At 47.4% G+C, this 22,939-nt stretch overlaps 1 protein-coding gene across 10 annotated transcripts in view; it reads right to left on the reverse strand.

Moving 5' to 3' along the window:
- The window catches only part of TACC2 (transforming acidic coiled-coil containing protein 2), a 201,989-nt gene extending 180,817 nt beyond the window's left edge, over positions 1-21,172 (reverse strand). For 5 of the 10 annotated variants that reach the window (XM_012781272.3, XM_076009736.1, XM_012781271.3 and 2 more), the window contains exon 1: positions 20,913-21,171. The gene's annotated coding sequence lies outside the window, so the exon portion shown is untranslated. Of the gene's footprint in view, positions 1-1,035; positions 1,725-20,912 lie in introns of those variants that run through there. The other 5 variants (XM_076009733.1, XM_076009731.1, XM_076009735.1 and 2 more) reach the window with 2 other exon arrangements.
- Positions 21,173-22,939: the final 1,767 nt, after the last annotated feature.

Below are 22,939 nucleotides of genomic sequence, written 5' to 3' on the forward strand. Positions count from 1 at the left end.
CCCATTGATTTGCTTACTCATTCAACCAGCATTGACTGAGTAGCCACCATGTGCTATGTGCACTGAACAATCACTGGAAAATAAAATGTAAGTATTTTGAACAGGCCCAATTAAAATGTCTCCAAACTGAGAAAATTGGGAGTGACGTCCCACCAACACTCAATTCTTTCACTATTAACTCTTTTTTTATTTTATTTTATTTTTTTGAGACAGAGTCACTTTTGTTGCCCAGGCTAGAGTGAGTGCCGTGGCGTCAGCCTAGCTCACAGCAACCTCAAACTCCTGGGCTCAAGCGATCCTCCTGCCTCAGCCTCCCGAGTAGCTGGGACTACAGGCATGCACCAACATGCCCGGCTAATTTTTTGTATATATACTTTTAGTTGGTCAATTAATTTCTTTCTATTTTTAGTAGAGACGGGGTCTCGTTCAGGCTGGTTTCGAACTCCCGACCTCGAGCAATCCGCCCGCCTCGGCCTCCCAGAGTGCTAGGATTACAGGCGTGAGCCACCGCGCCCGGCCCACTATTAACTCTTTAATCAAAAGGATACGTATGATTCCTTAATCCACACACACACACACACAAGCACATGCTCACTCACAGAATATAAACATCTTCATGCATTTAAAATTGATCACTTCAGTTTATTTTTATGTTCCTTTGGAAGACGATTCCTCATTAGAAAATAATGTTGAAAGTTAGAATCATTATGCCCTTATGAATTATTAAATTCCTTGTATCTTCCAGATGGAACCATATGACACTGGAATTTCGTATGGTTTAATCATGTAATATTAATTTGTGACACTCATTCACCATATTAAATTCAATAATTGTATTAAAAACCAGGGCATCTGAATTAGCTTTTTAAACAGACAAATAGGAGAGAATGGCAAAACTCCTGGAGAAGTGTAAATTTTAAATCCCCCAAGGGAAGGCCTGGCTGCGTCTGGAATCTTCTCCTGAGGAACTCTGTCCCTACCACCCTCTCGCGTGCGTCCCCAAGGCCAGAAGGCACAACTGTGCCTTCTACTTACGTGCAGAGATGTCTGGACTCGGAGGCCGCGGCCCACGGAAAGTCTGCTTTTCAGCGATTGGACTTTCTCCTCCATTCAGAATTGGGTAAGGTCTAAGCAGACGCCCTGAGCCACCTCAGCCAGTAGGGCAAACAGCTGTCTCCACCCTCCCGCCCTGCAAACCGGCTGCGCTGCATACCTGGGGAGTGGCCGTGCAGGGACATGCAGGGCCACGGCGATTAGACAAGCGTCCCTGCCCACGGGGAATCAGCAGTTCCCAGCCCATCACTTCCAGGGCCTTTCACACAGGGATTTTCCCTGCCAGTTCATCGGCAGGGCTCCTTTCAGAAGAGGCTTAACCCAACTAAAACGGGCCCTGCGATGGGACCGGCCGGGCGTAACAGCGCAGGCCTGTCCTGCACAAGGAGCCCTTGCCAGGAACCGCCGGCACCCTTTACGCATTAGGGCCGGGGACAAACCTTTCTTTCTAGGAAGGAGCCAGACGCTCACAGGGCTTCCTGTTAGCACCTGGGGAAATTCCGCCGTAAATAACATGGAAAGTCAAAAACTTGTGGAAATACGATGACATGGCAATCTGGCACCTGTTTACGGAGTGTACAGAGTGTACTTAGCCAGGCGTGGCTTGAGTTTCGACAAGTGAAGTCATAAAAAGCAGCAGGGCCTGCCCAGATCTCGGACAGGCAGGGAGGAGGAGGCCTTGGGGACCTGGGTGAGACCAAGAGCTCCCACCCATAGATCCTCCTGCCCAGTGCGCCTCCCAGCCCCACCCCCCAGAATTCCTCCCATTATTAATATTACCAGTCAGCTATCCTTTGCACAAATGCAGCCAGTTCCTTTTTCTGGTGGTGCAGAGCCTGCCATTCACATGAAAGCCTCCACAGACTCCCCTTACCCCTGCCACGAGGTACCACCACCCAGGGCACCCAACTAGCATTGATTCCATCGAAGGCTTCCTTGTGGCAAGGTGTCTTGCCCAGCTCAGAGAAACATTAGGAGCTCCTCGGAGGTGTTTAAGAAGGCCAGGTGAGGAGAGGGAGCCCGGTGCCCTACCTACCTCTGTTTCAAACAGAGCAGAAGTGTGTATGTTTCAACAGATGAACAGATAAACACAATGCACCCTCTCCATACAATGGAATACTATTCAGACATAAAAAGGAAACCGGGCCCGGTGGCATGTAGCTGTAATCCCAGCTACTCAGGAGGCTGAGGTGGGATGATTGCTTAAGGCTAGGAGTTCAAGACCAGCCTGGGCAACACAGCAAGATCCCATCTTTAAACAATTTTTAAAAATTAGCTGGGGGTGCTGACAAGCCCCTGTAGTCCCAGCTACCCAGGAAGCTGAGGCAGAAGGATAACTTGCCCAGGAATCTAAGGCTGCGATGGGCTACGATTATGCCACTGCACTCTCCAGCCTGGACAACACAGCAAGACTACATCTCTCTAAAAAAAAAAAAAGAAAAAAAGGGAATGGAGTACTGATACATGCTACAACTCAGAGGAATCCCAAAAGCCTTATGCTCAGTGAAGGAAGCCAGATTTAAAAGGCGTGATTCTGTTCCCATTCCTATGAAGTATGCAGAAGTAGGCAAGTCCATAGAGACAGAAAGCAGATTGGTGGTTGTCGGGGGCTGGGAGAAGGGAAGGCAACTGCTTCATGGGTACTGGGTTTTATTTTAGGGTGATGAGAATATCTGGAAACTAGACAGAGATGGTGGTTTCAGAGCATTGCACTATATAATGCCAATGAATTGCTCACTTTAAAATGGTTAATTTTATGTTATGTAAATTTCACCTTGATTTTTCAAGGTGTGTTTGTTTCATTCACTTCTTGGTGTTCCGCATAAGACATAATTTGAAAAAAGAATTCCACTACTAGGGGAAAAAGAAGCTTGAAAACCATTTCTTTTGCATTTATTGACACTGGGTTTCGGTACAGATTGGAGGGATGAGAAACAAGAATGTTTGCCTTCCCCCAACCCCCTAAAATCACAGGGGAACTCTTGCAGGGAAGGTAATCTTATTAAGCAAAATATCTTGCATGGGCCAGTTTGGAAGGGGGGCAAGTCTCCAACAGGCGGGCAGAGCACGGAAAAGCCTGGCGAAGGTAAGAGGAAGAACTGGGGGCTCACTCTTGAGCATGGGGGGAGGAGGGAGAGAGGAGGACCCAGCAAAACGGCAGCGGCACAGAGGACTGGGGGGGGGGAGCGGGCGCTATTCCGTTTTCAGCTGCGTGCGTTTCTGTGATGTGTGTTCCCTCCACAGACCACCCCCTCCGTCAACTCTGTTGCCCACACAAAAGCCTCGAGTGAGTGGGGTCCGTGTGAGGGTGTGAACGCAGGGAGAGGGGCAGCTCTGGGCAGGGAAGGCAGAGCCTGCCTCGGTCAGCTCGGCTCAGTCGCCGTAACAGACGGGGCCGCCTAAACAGCAGACATTTACGGTCCCACGGTTCTGGGGGCTGAAGTCCGAGATCAAGGTGCAGGCAGAGTTGGTGTCTTCCAAGGCCTCTGTCTTTGGCTTGCGGATGGCTGTCTTTTCCCTGTGCCTCCACGTGGTCTCCCCTCTGTACCCACCTGCGTCCCGATCTCTTCTTATGAGGACACCAGTCGTATGGATGGGGGCCCATCCACATAACCGCACTCGACACGGAAGGTGCTGCTCATGTGGCACGGAGGTGTTGCTAGTGTGTGCAGTGTGGGAACCACCATTCCACGTAGGACTTGTGTAGATAAGGCGGCAAAGCAGCCTCCTCTTGTCTTCCCTCCCACACGCTGGCTTCAAAATCTCCTCGGTTCCACTAAGAGTTCCCTGCCAGGGCATCTTCCTCCATGGATTCAACTCAATCCAGAGACTGACCACCTTCGAAATCTAATTTATTGACATGTTGAGGGAATATTTGTCTGTAAGGGAAAGACTCCCATTAACCCAACTCATAGGCTGTACGCAAGAGGCTGTTTGCAGAAAACGAGGGCAGCCAATGTGTTGGCATGGAACAAGAAACCTGGCTGTCGAGCAGACCCAGACAGTCCAGTGGCCAGAGTTGCATTTTCTCCCCAAGACACGGTAGATGGCAACTCGCTGGATCAGGAGGAGGCTTGGCGAGTGCAGAATCTGAGATGCGCCGTCCGCTGGTTGTATAAGTCGGCTCTCAGCTAAGGCGCCTGTAGTTACCATCCCAGCAGGAATGCGACTCCAGTCATGTCTCTCGAGTGCAAACAACTGAAATTACTCTGGCTAACTCAAACAGAAAAGGAATTTCTGGGGGGAGGAAGTGGGTAGCTCACATAGTTGACAGAAGCCCAGAGAACCAGGCCCAGATGAGGCCGACACTGATTGTGGTCAGGCTGCTGGAACTACTGCCAAGGTCATGCCAAGGATGGGCCTGACTTGGGGACCACCACCGCTGCCTCAATGGTGCTGTTGGCATCACTGTTGCTGCCACCATTGGCGCCTGGGCACAGCTGCTAGTACTAGCACAACCACGGCTGCTGGTCACTGGGCATCACCACTGACACCTGTCCCACCAACACTGTTCTGGCCACTATTGGGCACCAGAGGCTGCCACTGCCAATGAGAAAGAGGGCAAATAAATACACAGATTTTTCTGCTTCCATCCCAGGATCTAGGGCTCTGTCTCTTGCAATGATGCACTGACCAGGCTCAGGGGTAGGATCCAGATGCTAGCACTAGACAACCTGGAGTGCTCACATGCCCCAGCCAGGCCCCCCATGCCCTGGGCAGTACTGGGACAGGACCCCCCAACGTCAATCTCTGTAACTGACTACATGAAAACAGGAAGCCGACCAGCTGCCTTCCTCTAAACCAGATGTCTTGCAACTGGTCAGCTTTCCATCCCTCCCACAGATGGCTAAACACGTGTGTACATGGGTTGACTTGTTTATTTCTGACAACGGCCTCACTTTTGAGGCAGTATGGGGTTGTGATTGTGAATCAGAACCCGAGGCCAGAGTGCCACAACACAAATGCCAACTCTATCACTTGCTTGGTGTATAAACTCTGGCAAATTATTTAACTTCTGTGTGCTCAGTTTTGTCATCTCTAAAACAGGAGTCATAGTAATGCCTACTTCACACGGCTGGGGTGACTTAATTTCTATAAAGCTCCTGGAAGAGATTAAGTACTAGATAAACTGTTGACTATCATGTTATCATTGGCAGTGTAGGGCTCTTTAAAGCCTCCAATAGGCAAATGCCTCAGTAAAATAAAGCTTATATTGCCTTCCTTTTTATCCCTACAGTAAAATCATGAAGTCAGATGCTACTAATTAGAAATAGATTGCATAGACAATAAAAGCACAGCAAACTGATTTGTGCACTAGCAGAAACAAACGTTTGACTAAGAAAATTTATAACACAGGCACGAGAAGAAAATAAATGGTCAAAAAAGAACTTTTGACCCACCTATTTAAGTTGAAACATGTGCTGGGCCGGTGACACCTCATTCCAACCCAGTCCCTCTGAGGAGCTAATGCTGAGTGTCAGATGTTAACTTAGTTACTCTGTATCCTTGGGGGAATGAAACTATGCTTCTTTATAATGATCCATGATTTAGGCTTTTAATTAATTCAAGGTGGCTTGCCCCAAATAAGAATGAATCCACAAAGATTTATTCTACCCACTTGTCCCATGGACAGAGTCTAAATAGCCAGGTAAAATGGAACACTTCCCTCAACTTAATCTTAAATTAACCTGAATCTTAATTTTTTTTTTTTTTTTTTGAGACAGAGTCTCGCTTTGTTGTCCAGGCTAGAGTGAGTGCCGTGGCGTCAGCCTAGCTCACAGCAACCTCAAACTCCTGGGCTCGAGTGATCCTTCTGTCTCAGCCTCCCGAGTAGCTGGGACTACAGGCATGCGCCACCATGCCCAGCTAATTTTATATATATATCAGTTGGCCAATTAATTTCTTTCTATTTATAGTAGAGACGGGGTCTTGCTCTTGCTCAGGCTGGTTTCGAACTCCTGACCTTGAGCAATCCGCCCGCCTCGGCCTCCCAAGAGCTGGGATTACAGGCGTGAGCCACCGCGCCCGGCCCTGAATCTTAATTTTAAGATTAAAAGATTATATTCATTTATTTCTTGTTTGAAAAGACAGTTACTTGAGGAAAACATTATTTTCTGACTGGTGTCATATCATCAAAGCCACAGAAGACCCTGAATATAAGTCAGGACAGTTTTTGATTTATTCATTCACTTATTAGTAGTGTATTCCACAAATGCTGAGCTCTTTTTATGAGCCAAGCACTGTTAGGTGATCATGTTCTGTTTAATACTTACAGAAAAGCTATGGGGTAGGGTTTGTTATTTGTTTTTCTGCTAGATGAACTGTCGAAGCCCGATAAGTGTGCATTAAGTGGCCTGGCCAGAGTCCAGTAGCGTCCGAGAGAGGAAGGACGAAGACCCTGCACTCGATGCACAATGCGATGCTACCACCTGGGGAAGACTGTTGTAAAAAGTTCAAAGATAATCTCCTGTCTTTATCTGCTGTTCATTTGCTACTGAAATAGTGCATGGGTTTTCTAACTGTTGGCTGCCAAAGCTGGCTGGGAAGGTCCCAGCTCATGGGATCCCCCCTCCTTGGTCAGGGGGCCAAGGGGTCTGGGTTTGGGCTTGGTGACTAAACACTGCGGCTGAGGCAGCCCAGCAGGGCTGGGAGCCAGAACCACGGCTGAGAAGAGCCATGAGCATCACCGGGCACATGGGCCTGGGGGCAGGACTGAAAGAAGAGAGGAGACGGACACCTGAGAACCAACACAGCAGCTGGGCTGTGCAGAAGCCGCCCGCAGGTGGATCGGGCGGAGGATAGCACTGGGAACTCAGATTGTGACGTCTAGGCCAGGCTGATGCCCCATCTTACATGCTCTTGGTGAAACGGGGAGGTGCAGGGAGCTGGGGAATCAGAGTCAGGATCACGCAGGTCTCATTTCATCAATGGTAAGACGGAGCCCCAGAGAGGTTTTGCAATTTACCTGAAGTCTTCACCCACAGTGCTCTGTGAGAACACCCTATTAGGATTTGTTGATATAGTAGATAATCACGTTTTCTGTTAGTTAATCAAGTTTTCTGTTAGAGTTTTTGTTCTCTATTGAAAAAATTCACTTTCTTTGAATGTGGTGGAAATGCATCTGTTTCACAAGATTAATACATTCTGATTTGTCTCCTGCATAGAATAATTTAGACTGTTAGTGCTGGAAGAAAGTTGAAGATTTTCTTTTCGAAAACCTCCTTTTACAGATAAGGAAGCTGAGGCCAAGAGGGTGGAAATGAGTTGCCCACCATCGCAGAAGTCTGTTGGCTCTTGCAGGCAGCCTTATCTACACCTGCTCCGGAGCTGCTTATGTGGACCAGCCTGGCAAGCTCAGTTCAGAACCACGTCCCCTGCCCAGGCTTCGCTCCCCGGCCCCAGAGGCCTCCAGCAATCAGGCCCTGCGTCAGTGGAGGATGTGGTCCAGGTTACGTCTGCTCATCAATGGTGAGCTCAGGTTCACCTGACCCAGCAGCTCCTCTGGCTGCTGGACAAACCAGCGACCTAAGCCAGCTGCTATTTGCATTTACGCAGATGGCCCAGTCCTCATCCCAGGGGTGACAGGAGACCTCAACTTCTTTCTCCAGTGGCTGAACTCAGCGCTGTAACACCCTACCTTGCACAGCTGAGCACGGAGCTACTTATAGCTCCGTTATCATGTTCCTGTTTTAATACAAACAAACAGCCGTAGCCCAGGAAAGAGATTTATCAAGAGAGCTTGCCTGCTGTCTGCTCTGGCGAAGGGCCTTCACAGCACCAGGGACCGGGCTGCCCTGCGGGGCCTGCGTGAAATGACTCCTCCCTCACACCCTCCCTTTAGGCCCTGTCCTCTTCTTTTTCTCCGCCTCTGAGGCCACCCAGAAATTTTGATGTGAAAAGTCCAATCATGTGAGGAAAACGTAAAGGTCTCCTGCTCTCATGACGCGGTGATCAGAAACAAACGGACATCTCCACCCCGTGCTGGTGAGAGGCTGGGTCAATTATTGTGTCATCGCTCCTCAGCTCCAAACAGCCCTCGTCCGGATGCAGGGGGACTCTGCGAGCCCATTTCTGCTTTGCCAGCTGCTCCTTGTGAGGCTCTGCAAGGAGGAGGCAAAGGCCCGAGGAGGGAGAAGGGTGGAGAACACTCCTTCCCGCCTGTTTCCTCTTTCCCTGAGCAGCGCCCAGACCACTGCTTCCCTCTGGCAGCAGCAGTTCCCTCCCTGCCTCAGCAGCAGTGCATCCCAGTTTGCAGTTTTGCCGACTCCTGAAGAGCTAGCCATGTCATGATCCCGCAGAGACACCAGCCCTGGCCAGCTGGAGCCCTCTCCACAGAGCTCTGGGGTTCCCCTCCGTGAGGCTCCTCCTCCAAGCTTCCAAATTTTAATAATTCCAACTTCTTTCTTTGCTCTCCCAGGCTGAAGGGTGATAGCTGCTTCCCGAGGTTGCTGCCTTCCATAGACGCCTTAGAGTTTGCTTTGTCTCGTTGCACTTACCTAGATAACAGTTCTTCATCTTGAATCCTCTCTGTTAAAATAACTGGGAGGTTTCTGTCTCCTGATTCAGCCCTGACTGATACACTGGCAGAGCTGGGCTCCAAGCCCAGGTCTTCTTTCTCGTGGTTCAGGTCTCTTTGCGTTGGGACTCAATCAATGTTTGTTCAATTAAAGGAATGAGTAGAGGTGAGTTCTCCATTCATCAGTTCTAACTTAATGAGAGGGACTTTAACTATGGCGCTAGCACGGGGCTTCCCAACCTTTTAACATGTTGGCACACACAATAACAACCACATTTATACAGCCCTTGACTTGGGGAAATGCACAAGGTTGCTTGAGGTCTCATCCCTTATCCAGGCCCACCTGGCCACAGTAAGAGGTGAGAGGACTGACATTTAGGCACACTCATCGTCTGTCTGCAGACCAGCGAGCCACTGACCTACTGTTTGTGGACAAGTGTTGACCTAATCAAATGCCCTCATTTTATAGATGATGAGCCTAACACGTAGAGAGTTTAGGTAACTTGCCAAAGGTCAAAGAGTTCCAGCATCTCAGTGCTTCATCCTGCCGCAGGTTAGCCCAGGTTACTCACTAGACCAGAATTCCTCTTGGGAAGAAGAATTCTTTGGGAAAGGAGCTTGATGTTATCTGTGTAGGTGTCGAGACTTGGCACAAGCCAAAGCTCAGTAAGACGAGATGGTTACGTTGCTCGCCATGTGACAAGGAGAGTAATTAAGGTTTCGTTCCTGGGGTGGAAGGTCAGAGGACGGACATCGGGCAGAGAAAGGAAGGAAGGAAGATGAATCTGGGAGTTTGTGTGAGAAAGAAAATAACTGGGGCGAAGGGCCAGTGGGACGTCTCCTGAAATGGGTAACTATGGACATTTGAACACCAGGAATGCCTGATGTCATTTGGCAATTGTTTTCTTTCATTGTAGTGCAAAGCCCCAGAATCTTCAGTACTGTGTACTGCTGTCAGGAATGCCTGGGGAGCGTTTGTTTTGCTTTGTTTTGTTTTTGGCAGAGGCTTGAGGGGTAGCACTTGGAGAAGGGGCTGAGCCTTATCCACAACATGTCAGAGCATATGGAACAGAGGCTGCATAAAGAAGTAGGAGCCTGAGAGTCCACAAAAATCTTGGCAATTCATGAAAGTCTTGGAGTGGACTTGGGAGATCCACTAGGCACGGACTTGAGCTTGAGTCTGAAGGGGCAGGGAGACCCCAGCTGACATCTGGGTAAACTTAAAACCCACAAAAACAAAATTGGGATCATATGCTCTTTTTGAAGCTTACTTTTCCCCCCATATAACAGTAACAGATCAAGAACACTTCCCCATGCCTACAACATCATATTTAATAGCTGCAGTGGACACTAGGCTGTTTCCAAGTTTTAGCTGTTTAAAAACACACACCTTATATTCTATAGTTTGTCTCTGCATGGGATGGTTGAGGAGGTTGCAGAGTGAAATTGCTGGAGGTTGGGTTCGCCTGCCCTTGGTTCAATCAAGCAGGAAGGTATTTAAACCAGAGAATTGTGAATGGGGGACGGACTTAAGGGTCAGCTCAGCTGGGCAGGGTCAGGACAGAGCAAGCAATGAGGTGGCACAAGCAATTGGGGCGTGGAACAGAGGACTGGGTGGACAGGGACACAGAGTGGCCAGAGGAGGTAGGAAGGGCTGCAGCCAAACCAAAGACAGAGGATAGCTCTGCAGCCCTGTGTTGCCTTTTAATGGGGAGACCAGGGTAATTATGTCCTAGCCTATTTGGGACAATCTTAAAGGGTCTAGCTAATCAGCTGGAATGTGGTTCTTTGGGGACAGTGGCCAGGTAGCTTTGGGAAGTGTTACTTTCCAAGTTATAAACCTCTAAACCAGGACCTGGGATAATCATGCAATTTATGGGTCTGCTTGAGTATTTCCGGTGATGGGAAGCTCACTACTTCCTGAGGCGTCCCATCTCGAGAGAGGATCTGGGTCACTGGAAAGTTATTTCTATTGCTCCACAGTCTAGATCCCACCCACGATTCTGTGACGTATTCCCCCAAGGCTCTGAACGATGCTGACATCACCAGGCATGGGCTGGGCAATGGCCAGTCTAGTTGACTTTACGGACCATCGTCTCAGGTGGGGCCACAGGCCTTTACCCAAGGGCCAGCCTAAATTTGCCTTGTTCTCAGATGACACTGAATCAGCACGTTCCCTCATTTTCACTGCTTAGTGGTAGCTGACAGCCAGCCAGCCTACAGCTGACCACAGACACATGGCGGATCCCAGCTCACACCAACAGAACCACCCAGAGGAGCAGCCGAGCCCAGCTCAAATTGCCAACCCACACAATCAAAAGCTAAATAAATGGCTCTTGTTTTAAACCACCGAGTTTGGGGGTGGTTTGTTACGTAGCAAAAGCTAACGGACACGATTCCCCCAGAGGCTCCATCTAGCTTTCCTTCACACCGGCCTGCACCCGACTCTGGCAGGCCACCGTGAGCATCTGAGCACCGGGTCACCAAGGTTGCCACGTGAGGGAGGATTTAGGAACGGGCCCAACCCCTCTCCACTGTGGAATGACCGTTTACAAGCACGGCCCCTTGGCTGGTGCCACCAGTGTCACCTTGGCCCATGCCTGTCGCTGGCTGCAGAGCGTGCCCCCCTCCCTGGGGATGAGCACCTGAGCGTCCCGCTCTGGAGCAGCAGGTGGAAACGGGACGTGCATACTGACATGCAGCGAAGGCTCTGCCCTGCTAAAACAGACACTGGATGACACGTTCGAAGATAAGGCTCGCCTCCATGGCAATTTCCACACCGTCTGTCTCAGCAGACGAGATGAGCAAAAACCATACTTCTTATGAAAACAAGCTGTTGTAACCCACAAGAACTCAGACACCAGTTTGCATGCCAAAGCTGAACTGCGCTGTCATTTTTGGAAATCAAATACAGTGTCAGCATAATTGAGAACCGTGGGTTCGGGGAGTGGGGAGGGAGGGTGGAACAGAGGCGGGGAGGCTGTTTCGGTGCCAACAGCGCGGCGGAGATCTTGGGAGAAGGGTGGTGTCATGCCACCCCAAAGAGCATCACAGCCGGAGAGATCACTATGATGAGACACGTGTTAGAGCCGAACTAAGGGACCGAAGAGAGCCGCCTTCCAATGACATCACAGGACTCTGCAAATGCAGTTATTAGACCTTAGAGTTTTAGCTAACATTAGGCAATTTTGTTATTTATTAATAAATAGAAAATAGCTTTTTAAAACCCCTGTTCCACAGACAAGCTTATTGTAAATTTATCCTTAAAAAGTCGAGGACAATAATAATTATTATATCATTTAAATATCCTTATTATACAGGACTTTGTTAGGTCCCATTTGACCAGTCTACACTTCTCCCCAGCAGTAGCAAGAAAAGCATCTTAATCATCTTTGCCTGTCTTTAAGGTAGCTTTTGGGGTAGCCGGAAATGACGGAGGCATCCTAGCCGCCTGCCTCCCAATATTTCATCCCGCAGTGACATAAAACAATGAGAAGAGACAAGCAAACACCCAAAAGGCAGGCCTTCTATAACTCGAAGATGGAATAAAAACAGAGAATTTTGGCCATGTGCAGTGGCCTATTCCTGTAATCCTAGCACGTTGGGAGGCTGAGGCGGGAGGACCGGCCTGAGCAAGAGCGAGATTCCGTCTCTATGAAAAAATAGAAAAATTATCTGGGCGTGGTGGCGCATGCCTGTAGTTCCAGCTACTCAATAGGCTGAGGCAGGAGGATCGCTTAAACCCAGGAGTTCCAGGCTGCAGTGAGCTATGACGATGCCATGGCACTCCAGCCTGGGCAACAAAGTGAGACCCAGTCTCAAAAAAACAAACAAACAAAAAAACAGAGAAGTTTAAACACTCTTCATAACAACTGTTAATAAAAAGAGGAAAGTCAGAAAAATCCCAGATTTTTTTCATGCTCTGCCCCTCCCCCCCACACACACACACAGCAGGGTTTGCAGAGAAGAGAGGCAGGCCCAGCACTCTGGAAACCCAGAGCCAGTGAAAGGAGCCTAAGTCAGCCTAGAATTATTGTCAGATGATAAGTTGACCCAAAATAAGAAAACTCTTTAAAAAACCACCCTGAACAGGTCGCAGCCAGGAAAAGGATTCAAAGCACAGGGAATTTAAAGGGACAGGCACAATATAAAGGGCAGCCTTCACCATGCCAGGGTTCTGGGGGAGGAAAAAGGCAAAGACAGCAGCAGAAGAAGCCCCTGTGGTAACCAGGTGTTTGTCTCAGCCCATTGTCTGTTACAATGGCTACAGCAGAATTCCACAGGCTGGATAACTTAGAATAAAAAGAAATTTATTTCATGCAGTTCTGGAGGCTGAGCAGTCCAAGGTCAAGGGGCTGTATCAGGCGAGGGCCTTCTTGCTGGGGGGACTCTCTGCAGAGCCCCAAGGTAGCTCTGAGCATCACGTGATGAGAGGGCTGCAGCATGCCTACTGGCTTTTACACCAGACCCACTTTCTCGATAACTAACCCCATGATGACCCATCAATCCATTGATCCATGAGCGGATTAATCCTTTCATGAGAACAGAGCCCTCCTGGCCCACTCACCTCTTAGAGGCCCCACCTCTTAGTACGGTTACAGTGGGGATTAAGTTTCAGCATGACTTCTGGAAGGCACAAACATTCAAACCATAGCAGTGTTGAGTGGGGAAAAGAAGGAAAAAGAGAAAATTTAGAGTCCTACAAGAAGAAAAGAGAACCGCAAAATCAGGAACCCTCCTGCACCCCACCACTAAAAACACGGCCTCTGCACAGACACAGTAGGTTATTGCTAAACTACGAATCCTGGAAAACATTTCAATGCTAGAAAAATGGGCAAGAGGAAGGTCAATCCATACAGAGCAATTGAAAAAAATCCAGGAGACAATATTTCATACATAGCACCTGAGGGAAATCTTCCTCACAGCCCAAGAGCATCTATGAGGCAGAGCAAAATTGTAAGTCAGCACTGCAAACACAATTAAATACTCGCAAATAAGCATTTGAGTATATGTAAAATGCCTTGAATCAGAAACTCAAAAATGCAAATAGAAATGGACAAAAATCAGGGAGGAGACTGCCAATTGAACTCAGGAAAGAAATACAGGAAAAAGACAAAATTATCTCAGAAATCAATAAATCACAAAGTGCCTGGGGGAGAGTAGCTTCAGATAAAAATTCAATAAAAGGCCTTGAAGAAAATCAGGAAGGCAATGAAGAGGATGAGAAATGACATAAAGAAATAAAAAGAGTCAGAGAGAAAGTACGAAAATAAAAGACAGGCCAAGAAGAGTAATGGCATGTCTGAAATAAAAATAAAACAATGGAACAGAGAAAATATTTAAAACTTTGATCCAAGAAAACTTTCCAGAAATAGAAAAATACCTGAATTTACATATTGAAAGGACTCACTGGATATCTGGGAAAATTAACCCAGAACAATCAATTCCATATCCTAGAAAACTATTAGATTTCAAAGATGAAAGATAACTTACGAAACCAAAAGGATTGTTGATAGACAGACATCCTATTTTTTGAAAACCAATACATAAGGCAAGACAACAAGGGAACAGTATTAAAAAAAAAAAAACAAAAAAACACACAAAACTCCATGAATTAAAGTGTGAACCAAGAACACCAGCCAAGGTATTCTTCGTATTTCAAGGCTAGAGAAAAACAATTTTCAACCTACAGTAACTTACTAATTCTGCACCCAAAGTCCTTGTTGAGCAATCTACTAGATTATATGCTGGGAGAACTAGTAAAAGGACCAAGGGGGAGAATTTTAAAATGTGTAAATGTACATCTAGGACTAAAATGAGGGGAGGGGGTAAGGATGGAAGGCCAATGCACAAACATGATTTGGTTTAACAAACTAGAAATAATTCACCTAAAACATTGGAAGGAGAGAGAGAGAGAGAGGAAATTTAGAATAAGCTCATTGTTGTATAGGCAATAGATGGGTGTTAAAGGGTATTGGGGGAAAATAAATGCCCTGATAAACCAGACAGTGAAAGATTAAATAAGACAACAGGGGACTAAACACATTTTAAAAAGGTAAAAGAACAATACCACTAGAACAAAAATAGAAACCTTATTATAAGAGAAAGAAACAAAGCAAATACAACAAAACACACATAATTATAAAATGTTGTGCAAGAGTAGAGACCAACACGTTAGTCACATCAGTAAATGTGAATGGACTTCAATCACCTTCTAAAAGGAAATTTTTCAATTTGGCTCAACAAACAAGACCTAACTATATGCTGTGTACAAAAGATATACCTAAAACCAACTGAATCAGGAAGGCTAAAAATAAAGAGAGGGATAAAGATATACCAGGCAAATGGAAACTAAAAGAAAGCTGGGGCAGTGGTCCTGACATCAGACAAAGTAGAATTCAAGTCCAAAAACATTGCATATAAGAAAGAAGGAAGCCGGGCGCGGTGGCTCACGCCTGTAATCCTAGCACTCTGGGAGGCCGAGGCGGGCGGATTGCTCGAGGTCAGGAGTTCGAAACCAGCCTGAGCAAGAGTGAGACCCCGTCTCTACTATAAATAGAAAGAAATTAATTGGCCAACTAATATATATATAAAATTAGCCGGGCATGGTGGCGCATGCCTGTAGTCCCAGCTACTCGGGAGGCTGAGGCAGAAGGATTGCTTGAGCCCAGGAGTTTGAGGTTGCTGTGAGCTAGGCTGACGCCACGGCACTCACTCTAGCCTGGTCAATAAGCGAGACTCTGTCTCAAAAAAAAAAAAAAAAGAAAGAAGGAGGCTTTTTTACGCTAAAAGCAAAAATTTACAATGAATATATAGCGCTCAGCAATGTATATCTACCAATAGAGCAACCACGTTTATGAAGCAAAAACTAAAGAAAATGCAAGGAGAAATAGAAACACACCAATAGGTGTGGTGATGCGCTTCTGTAGTCCCAGCTACTCAGAAGGCTGAGGTGGGAAGACCTCCTTGAGCCCTGCAGTTCGAGACCAGCCTGGGCAATATAGCAAGACCTCATCTCTAAGAAAAGGAACTCCTATAATCATGACAAAAATAGTTTGCAGGAAAAGACAGGTGTAATAGTGGAAGAGATAGGAAATTTCTGGAGGGTGCATTTGGTGAAAGATATAGGAGAATATGAACACTCTGGGGGGAAAGATGGAAAAATGCCTTGAGAGATATATCAACCAAAAGGAACTCATGCTTAGATCTTGCTTAGATCCTGATTTAAATAAATCAATTGTTTTTGAAAAATGAGACAATCAGAAATATTTGAACACTGACAAGATTAAGGAATTATTATTTATTTTTTTAGGTATGATAAGGATACTGTGGTTGTACCCATACAAAAGAGTCCTGTCTAGGCTGGCGCCATGGCTCACGCCTGTAATCCTAGCACTCTGGGAGGCCATTGCTCGAGGTCAGGAGTTCGAAACCAGCCTGAGCAAGAGTGAGACCCTGTCTTACTATAAATAGAAAGAAATTAATTGGCCAACTAATATATACAGAAAAAATTAGCTGGGCATGGTGGCACATGCCGGTAGACCCAGTTACTTGGGAGGCTGAGGCAGCAGGATTGCTTGAGCCCAGGAGTTTGAGGTTGCTGTGAGCTAGGCTGACGCCACAGCACTGTAGCCTGGGCAGCACAGTGAGACTCTGTCTCAAAACAAACAAACAAGTCCTGTCTTTTAGAGATATATCCGTAAATGTTACTGATTGAATGATGGAATTATTTGCTTTACAACAATCCAGCAGTGGGGAGAGGAAGGCACATGTCAGTGGAAAGTGGAGTAATAAATGAGATAAGATTGGCCAAAGGCAGGTAATTGTTGAAACCAGTAACGGGTGCAGGAGGATGCTTATAATATTCTCTCTACCTTTGTGTACACTTGAAAAGTCCATAAGAAAATATTAAGAAAGAAAAGGAGAGAAGGTGGGAGGGAGGAAAAGAAATCCTTCCTCACTCCTTTGTGACTGGGGCCCAATCCTGGCTGAGCCCATCTCTGGCCTGTCAACGGTGGGCTTTTGGAATTAGTTTATCTCTCCCTAAGCAGGCATCAAACAGTCTGCCAGTAATTTAGGCTACCAAAGTAAGCTCGCTTTGATCTGCATTTTCCTGTTGCATTTCAGACCTGGGACCCAGTGCCTCCAGCGGACCTCTGAGTCCCACTGTTGTTCGCGGGTCCTGGCTTAGCCGTTCTCCCTCATCCATGCTGGCTTGGGCCCTTGCACCACGTGTCTGACCACTACTCCCGGCTCCTAGAACTTGGGCCCGAGGACCGATCTGGCCGCGTATGAACACATCTCTTAAAGGATAACTTCCTGAATTCCATGCTACTGACCAAAGCTCTGTAACTAAAGGCTGATGGCCTGCGGGCGTTGTTTCTTTTCTCTCTAGCGGCTTCTCCAAGGCTGGCATCTGCCTGTGTGGAGGGCCATTTCCCACACCTGTTGACTAGCTTACGTCACCCTGAGTCTCTTTGTTTACACTGCACGAGGAGGCGGCCGCGTTTGCCAAAGCACTGACAGTCCTGAGCTGTAAGGCAGGCTGGGGTTGGGGTGGGGAGCCACACTCCACAAACGCCAGACAGGGGACCTTCCGCCAGGCAGTGCAAACAGTCATGTCACCAAATGCTCTTCAAACAGCCGGGACACATGAGACGGTGATCTTGTGACCGACCCGGATCCCAGGGTTGGTTGTCTCATCTGTTTGCTATGAAATACAAGCGGCGAGATCACTTTGTCAGATTCTAACTTTTAAACCTCATTACTGGTCTCAGCAGAAGCCTGTTCCTAGGAATCATTTTCTGAATAACCCAAAGTGAATATAGAACCATGTTTCCCCAGCTCAGAGAGTCATCTACAAAATCATGTCCCCTCAAAATGCAAAGTTTGGCCCCACTTACAAATGACCACACCTCCATACCCTTCAAAGTCCTTTCACATGCAAATGAGCACCGCCAGGAAGAAATATACCTTCCAGCCCTGAGTCCTGCAACTCAGGGATTTAATACACAGTAAAGGCAGCTACTCTGAGGAGGGCAGGGCTTGCATATTTCTTTGGAGCCCCAGAGTACTGGGACACAAGCAATTTGTGTCATTCCTGAGCTTTCTGTAAGCTGCTGACTACACTGAGTTAGCTCTCTTTGCTTCAACATTAGCCAGCGTTGCTGGGTTTAACCTCGTCACAGTTCTGGCACGGAGCTCTGCTGAGGCTGTTCCCTGACTCGGGTGTGGAGCAGAATTTCCCCTTTTTAGGTCACAAACTCAGAGTAGTCACTCATCACAGCGCCTCTCCCAGCCGTGTCGATTTTAAACACCTTATTAATAACATTTATGAAACGCTGGCAGGGTGGCAACTCTCTTGAGTTGCTCCTGCTATACACGGGCATGACACAAGATTGAAACACAGGAGCAAACTTGCCCCTGCAGCCAGGGATTTTACAAACACGTTGATAGCCACCTCTTCCAAACACAGCTAAAGTTAAGGACCTCAGGACAAGGGTCACAGTGGATTGTCTGGTGACCCACACGGGGTGCAGACAGCCCCCAGGGCACAGCCCTCCTGTGTTGGTTTCTAGGGCAGTGTCTGGCTGGGGCCTCAGGGCCCCACACCTGGAGTCTCGGTCCCATGCCCTGCGTTTGAGGGTGGGATGGGACCTCCTGTGCTGAGATGGACAAGTCTCCCCTGGGCTTGTGGCCTCCTTGGGAATCAGAGCATTGGACCAAGATCAGCATCACAGTGAGTCTGGTTTCTCACTGGCCAGTCCTCCACAGGCTCCTTGACTGCGTTCGCCCTGGCTCTCTCCCTTCCCTGTTAGCCGCTGGGGCTGTCCCCTACCGCAGCATGTCCCTGGCCATTAAGTATACACTCGTGCATGCAGCTAGGAACCCCATCATTGCAACTCAGCTTTCACTTCTCCACTCCCATGAAACCACACACATGAGCCATGGCTTTGGAGGGGCTGCCTTTGATCTCTACTCTGCAAGGGCTCATCCGTCCCCCACCCACCCACCTCCTTACTGACTGCGGGGTCTTGACCCACCACACCAACCCACCTCCTAGGCCCTGCTAATTGCACCAGGGGTAGATTCTGGCTTAAACTCGGCCAATCAGGTTTTCTGTCTTGATATTTGATCTCGGCCCTGGAAGTCAATCCAGGGAGGCCCTAGTCACCCAGCAATGAGGACTGGAAGCCCTGATTGGTGGCAGAGAAGCCCAGAGCCTGTGCATCCTTCTTGGGGAGGGGAGGGGCCGGACCAGGAGCCCTGCAGAGGAGAGGGGTCCACCTCCAGACAGCAGGAACCCCGTGGTTGCTGAGAAGCAGGGGTGGGAAGAGTTGTTGCAGCCCAGAGCTATGTCTGCTCAACAAATGCCCCCATTTGGAGTGGGTTTGTTTCTTGCAACCAAATATTCCCCGATTGAAACCACTCTCAAAAGTTGCTCATGACCCCAAGATTGTAGCCTTGTCTCAGTAGTCATCCTCTTTCAGCAGCTCTGCAGCACCTGACACTGCCCCCACCTGTCTCCTCAAGCCACTTTCCACCTGTGACTTTCCTGACAAGTGCTGCAAAATCCTGCTCTCTTCCGCCTTTCCCAGAGCCTCCTCCCACCCTCTCGGCAAATCTCACCCTCTCAGCAATATCATCCATGATCGTCAGGATTCAGCCTTCGAGAGCCGAGAACCTCTCCCTCTTGAAATGTAAATCCACCCCTCAAGCCAGCCCCTCTCTTGCCCTTCCCACATTTGGAGGCCCTGGGACCATCACTGGTACTTCTGCTCCTGGGGGTGACTGCCTGCTCAGCGTCTGTCCCCGCCAGACCAGGAGCTCCAGGAAGGCAGGGATTACAGCAGCATGGAGTCCAGCCACACCCTCAGCCCCAGGAGCTGGTACATTAACTACCTGGGGTCACTTCAAAGTGTTTGCTTAGTGAAATGAAAAAAAATGAAGGTTATCTTAAATGTTTCCTTCCACTTCATTCCTCTTGTCTCTCCCTATGCAAGCACTCTCCAAGCCCTCTACATTCCTCCTTTGCAATGTCTCTTCCACTGTCCCCTTCCTCTCCCTTCCCTCTGCTTTTGCCACTGAATCTACCCATTACAGTATCCGCAGAAGCAGGCAGATCCCCCTGCTCACAGTTAAACCTGACAAGCGGAATTCTGGGAAGATGGCGGCAGCAGAGTTTTCAGATTTTTACAAGTCCCCTCAGATTTAGACAGAGCAACTAGATAGAAACCCTAAGACCTATGAATGACATTTACAGCAAAGGTAGGCCTTGTTAGGTGTCCCTTGAACCTGCCTGGTGCTGGCGTCTGTGCAGGAGGAAGCAACAGCGCACTGTCAGCTAGACCTGAGAGCAGGAAAATCCCCACAGAGCCCACAGGTATTCACAGAAAGCATGGCGGGCTGATTTGGGAACAGCAGGTAAAACCGGGAGGAGTTTTGCCCCCTATACACACACACACACACATAAGCGATATTACACGATAGACTATAAGTTGTGTGAGTGGGATAAACAACAATGTCAATCTGTGCATTTCTGTCTTATGGAATATAGTATAAAACAGTGTAGGCACAAGTTTCTCTCTCTCTCTCTCTCTCTCTCTCTCTCTCTCTCTCTCTCTCTCTCTCCTGTGTCCTACCAAGTCAAACTCAGAAACACAGCTTTTGTCAAGGCCAACTAGCAGCTTGAGTTGGCAGCTGTGACATGAGAAGCATGTCCTATTAGGTCCTTGTGAGAGCCTAGAGAAATACTTATGCAAACATGGCAAGGTCAACACAATCACACGTTTTAAAATAACTTTTCCCCATAATGTCTTGGCATATTAGGGATTTCTCTCTTAATCATCATTCTGCAGAATCATAAACGCTTGACAATAACAATTTGCAGTGGGCAGAACCAGAGCCGAGACAGAGGCCAGAAGAAATCCCAGTAACCATCTAGTCCAACCCCTCATTTTATAAATAAAGAAACTAAGGTCTAGATTGATGGGGCCATATTCCACCAACAGTAACCAGTAATGTACTAGAAAGAAAAAGCCGTGCAGTTCATTTGGCCTAAGAGACAATGGGGGGAAGGGGAGATGCAGATGTGCCTTTAATTCACCTTGGAAGGAAGGAAGGAAGGAAGGAAGGAAGGAAGGAAGGAAGGAAGGAAGGAAGGAAGGAAGGAAGGAAGGAAGGAAGGAAGGAAGGAAGGAAGAAAGAAAGAAAGAAAGAAAGAAAGAAAGAAAGAAAGAAAGAAAGAGAAAGAAAGAAATGCAATCACTCCTCTAAGTAGCCAAACCGGTTTAAAGCCACAAGCTGATCAAAGGAACAAACTATGGGTGTGAGACTGACTTACCCAGTGTCCCCCCAGCAGGGACAGCCCCTCTCCCTGAGGTTACGCTTCAGCACTGCCCTCCGCCTTCGGTCTGTCTTCCCCAGGATCACATGGAATTGTTCTATAAATGTGTATTGGCTTAAGGTTGGGAACGCTGGCCTGTGAGGCAGTGGAGTGTAAGCAATCTGACCCAGGCCAGGCGGCAGCTTTCCAGAAGGCTCTGCAGCCTGGAGGGAGGTGGTAACAGGGAGCAGAGAGCCCGCAGGTAGCACTGGCCTCCAGCTGTCTGCCTTTTTCTCACTCTAAGTCTATTTTATTTGGGATCAGAAGCCAGTGTCAACTACCTTGGGCTGCGAATTAATTTGCTTGGAGCAGTTCTATATTTTTGGCTGGGACTAGCCACTTTTCAAAACAAAGCAAGCTTAAAAAAAAAAAAAAGCAATAAATGAGTGGTGCTTCTGGTAACCAGGAACAGGTGACTGACAGCCTCTGCTGACCTCACAGTATCGAGCAGTCCTTCCTGGAAGGTCAATTTGCTCCCTTCAGAAAGGGAGAACAAGCAGCTACCGTGAGAACAATTCTAAATAACAAGTCATCTCAAATTCCATCATTACTTAATGAATTAAAGGTGCAGCAATACAGTGGGAAACTGAGCAACTGTTAGGAAGGGTGTGGAGCTCTTTATATACCTGCACTGAAAACTCTCCAAGATACATCAAGTGAAAAAAATTAAGATACAGAACACTGTGTGTGGTATGCTCTCATTTGTGTAAAAAAAAAAGAAAAGAATGTAAATTTAGTGTATATACTACATGTATATAGTATATAAAGGCTATGATCTAAATATAACCATATAATATACTATTATATAAATGACTCTGGAAATTCAAGAAACTAGTAACAATGGCTGGGCTAGGGAACAGGGAAAGAGGACTATCGTCTCCTCTCATATTTTTCTTTTCTAGGCTAGGAATTTTATCTCATGTGACTACAGTAATTTTTCAAAGAAAATTTAAAAATTAATCTAATTTTCATCAGAAATGCTTAATGTTTAAAATTACTCTTCAGAGTGCTGATTTCCACTGACTGTAACTCATTCTTTTTCATATATTTAAAGGTTTTGATCGAGTCATTTTCCTTAGGAAGATAAAGTTTTATAAGAACTAAAACCCTATAATGCCCACGGGCCTCCCACAGAGTTTTGAAGGAAGAGCCTAAGGTTGGATGTTTAGTCCTGATTCATCTTCTTTCTAGCAGTGACTTGGATCAATTGCCCAAACGCTCAACACCTCCCATACCCCCTTCTTCATGAGCATAACCGGAACAAGATGATGTTTATAAAAACCCTCCAAAAAATGGAAGATCCCTATTCAGCAATTGACTTGTTCAGGGCAATCACATTTTCTAACTTTTTTTTGAAGTTCTTGAGTAATTCAACCTAAATAGTTTAAGTCAAATGTTCCTGTAGGAACAAGCATAAAAGTAAAGGGAATACTTTCGAGAGCCCGTATCTACAACCATCGTGGTATATTTTCACCTTAGCGTTTTCAGCTCTTAAAAACCTTAAGTTTTCAGAATTTTCTCAGAACCACCTCTCGTATTGTACAGACTTTTCCCCAATGAACAGCCTGGCACTGTCCCGGCCCGAGGGACCTTCTGTTACTTGCGGGGGCGAGGGGGACCGTGCCTGAAAGAGATGGGCGAGAGAAAGAAACGAGACCAAGCAAAGGGTTGTCAAGGTCTGCTTTACTTAGATTCTTAGTAGGTTTTATAAGCATACAGAAACAAGGAAGTAGAAACAGAAAAATAGAGTGGGGCGACGATGAGGCTTGGGTCTGGGTTAATCAGCCCCAATCAGCGTCTTATCGGTATCCTGTTTTTGACTGCTTACTCAACTCCAACCTGGCAGGTGGTCGGGAACAATTGCAGGTAGCATGCCCTGGAGCAAGCACGTCAGGGAATGCATTCTTCTTGGAACTATAGCTGGGATTTTCCAGGGCGAAGTCAGTGCGTAGGACAAGTCATAGGGGAGTTGAGGGTCTTTGAGG

This window comes from Microcebus murinus, chromosome 14 (assembly GCF_040939455.1).
Source record: "Microcebus murinus isolate Inina chromosome 14, M.murinus_Inina_mat1.0, whole genome shotgun sequence".
NCBI lineage: Eukaryota > Metazoa > Chordata > Mammalia > Primates > Cheirogaleidae > Microcebus > Microcebus murinus.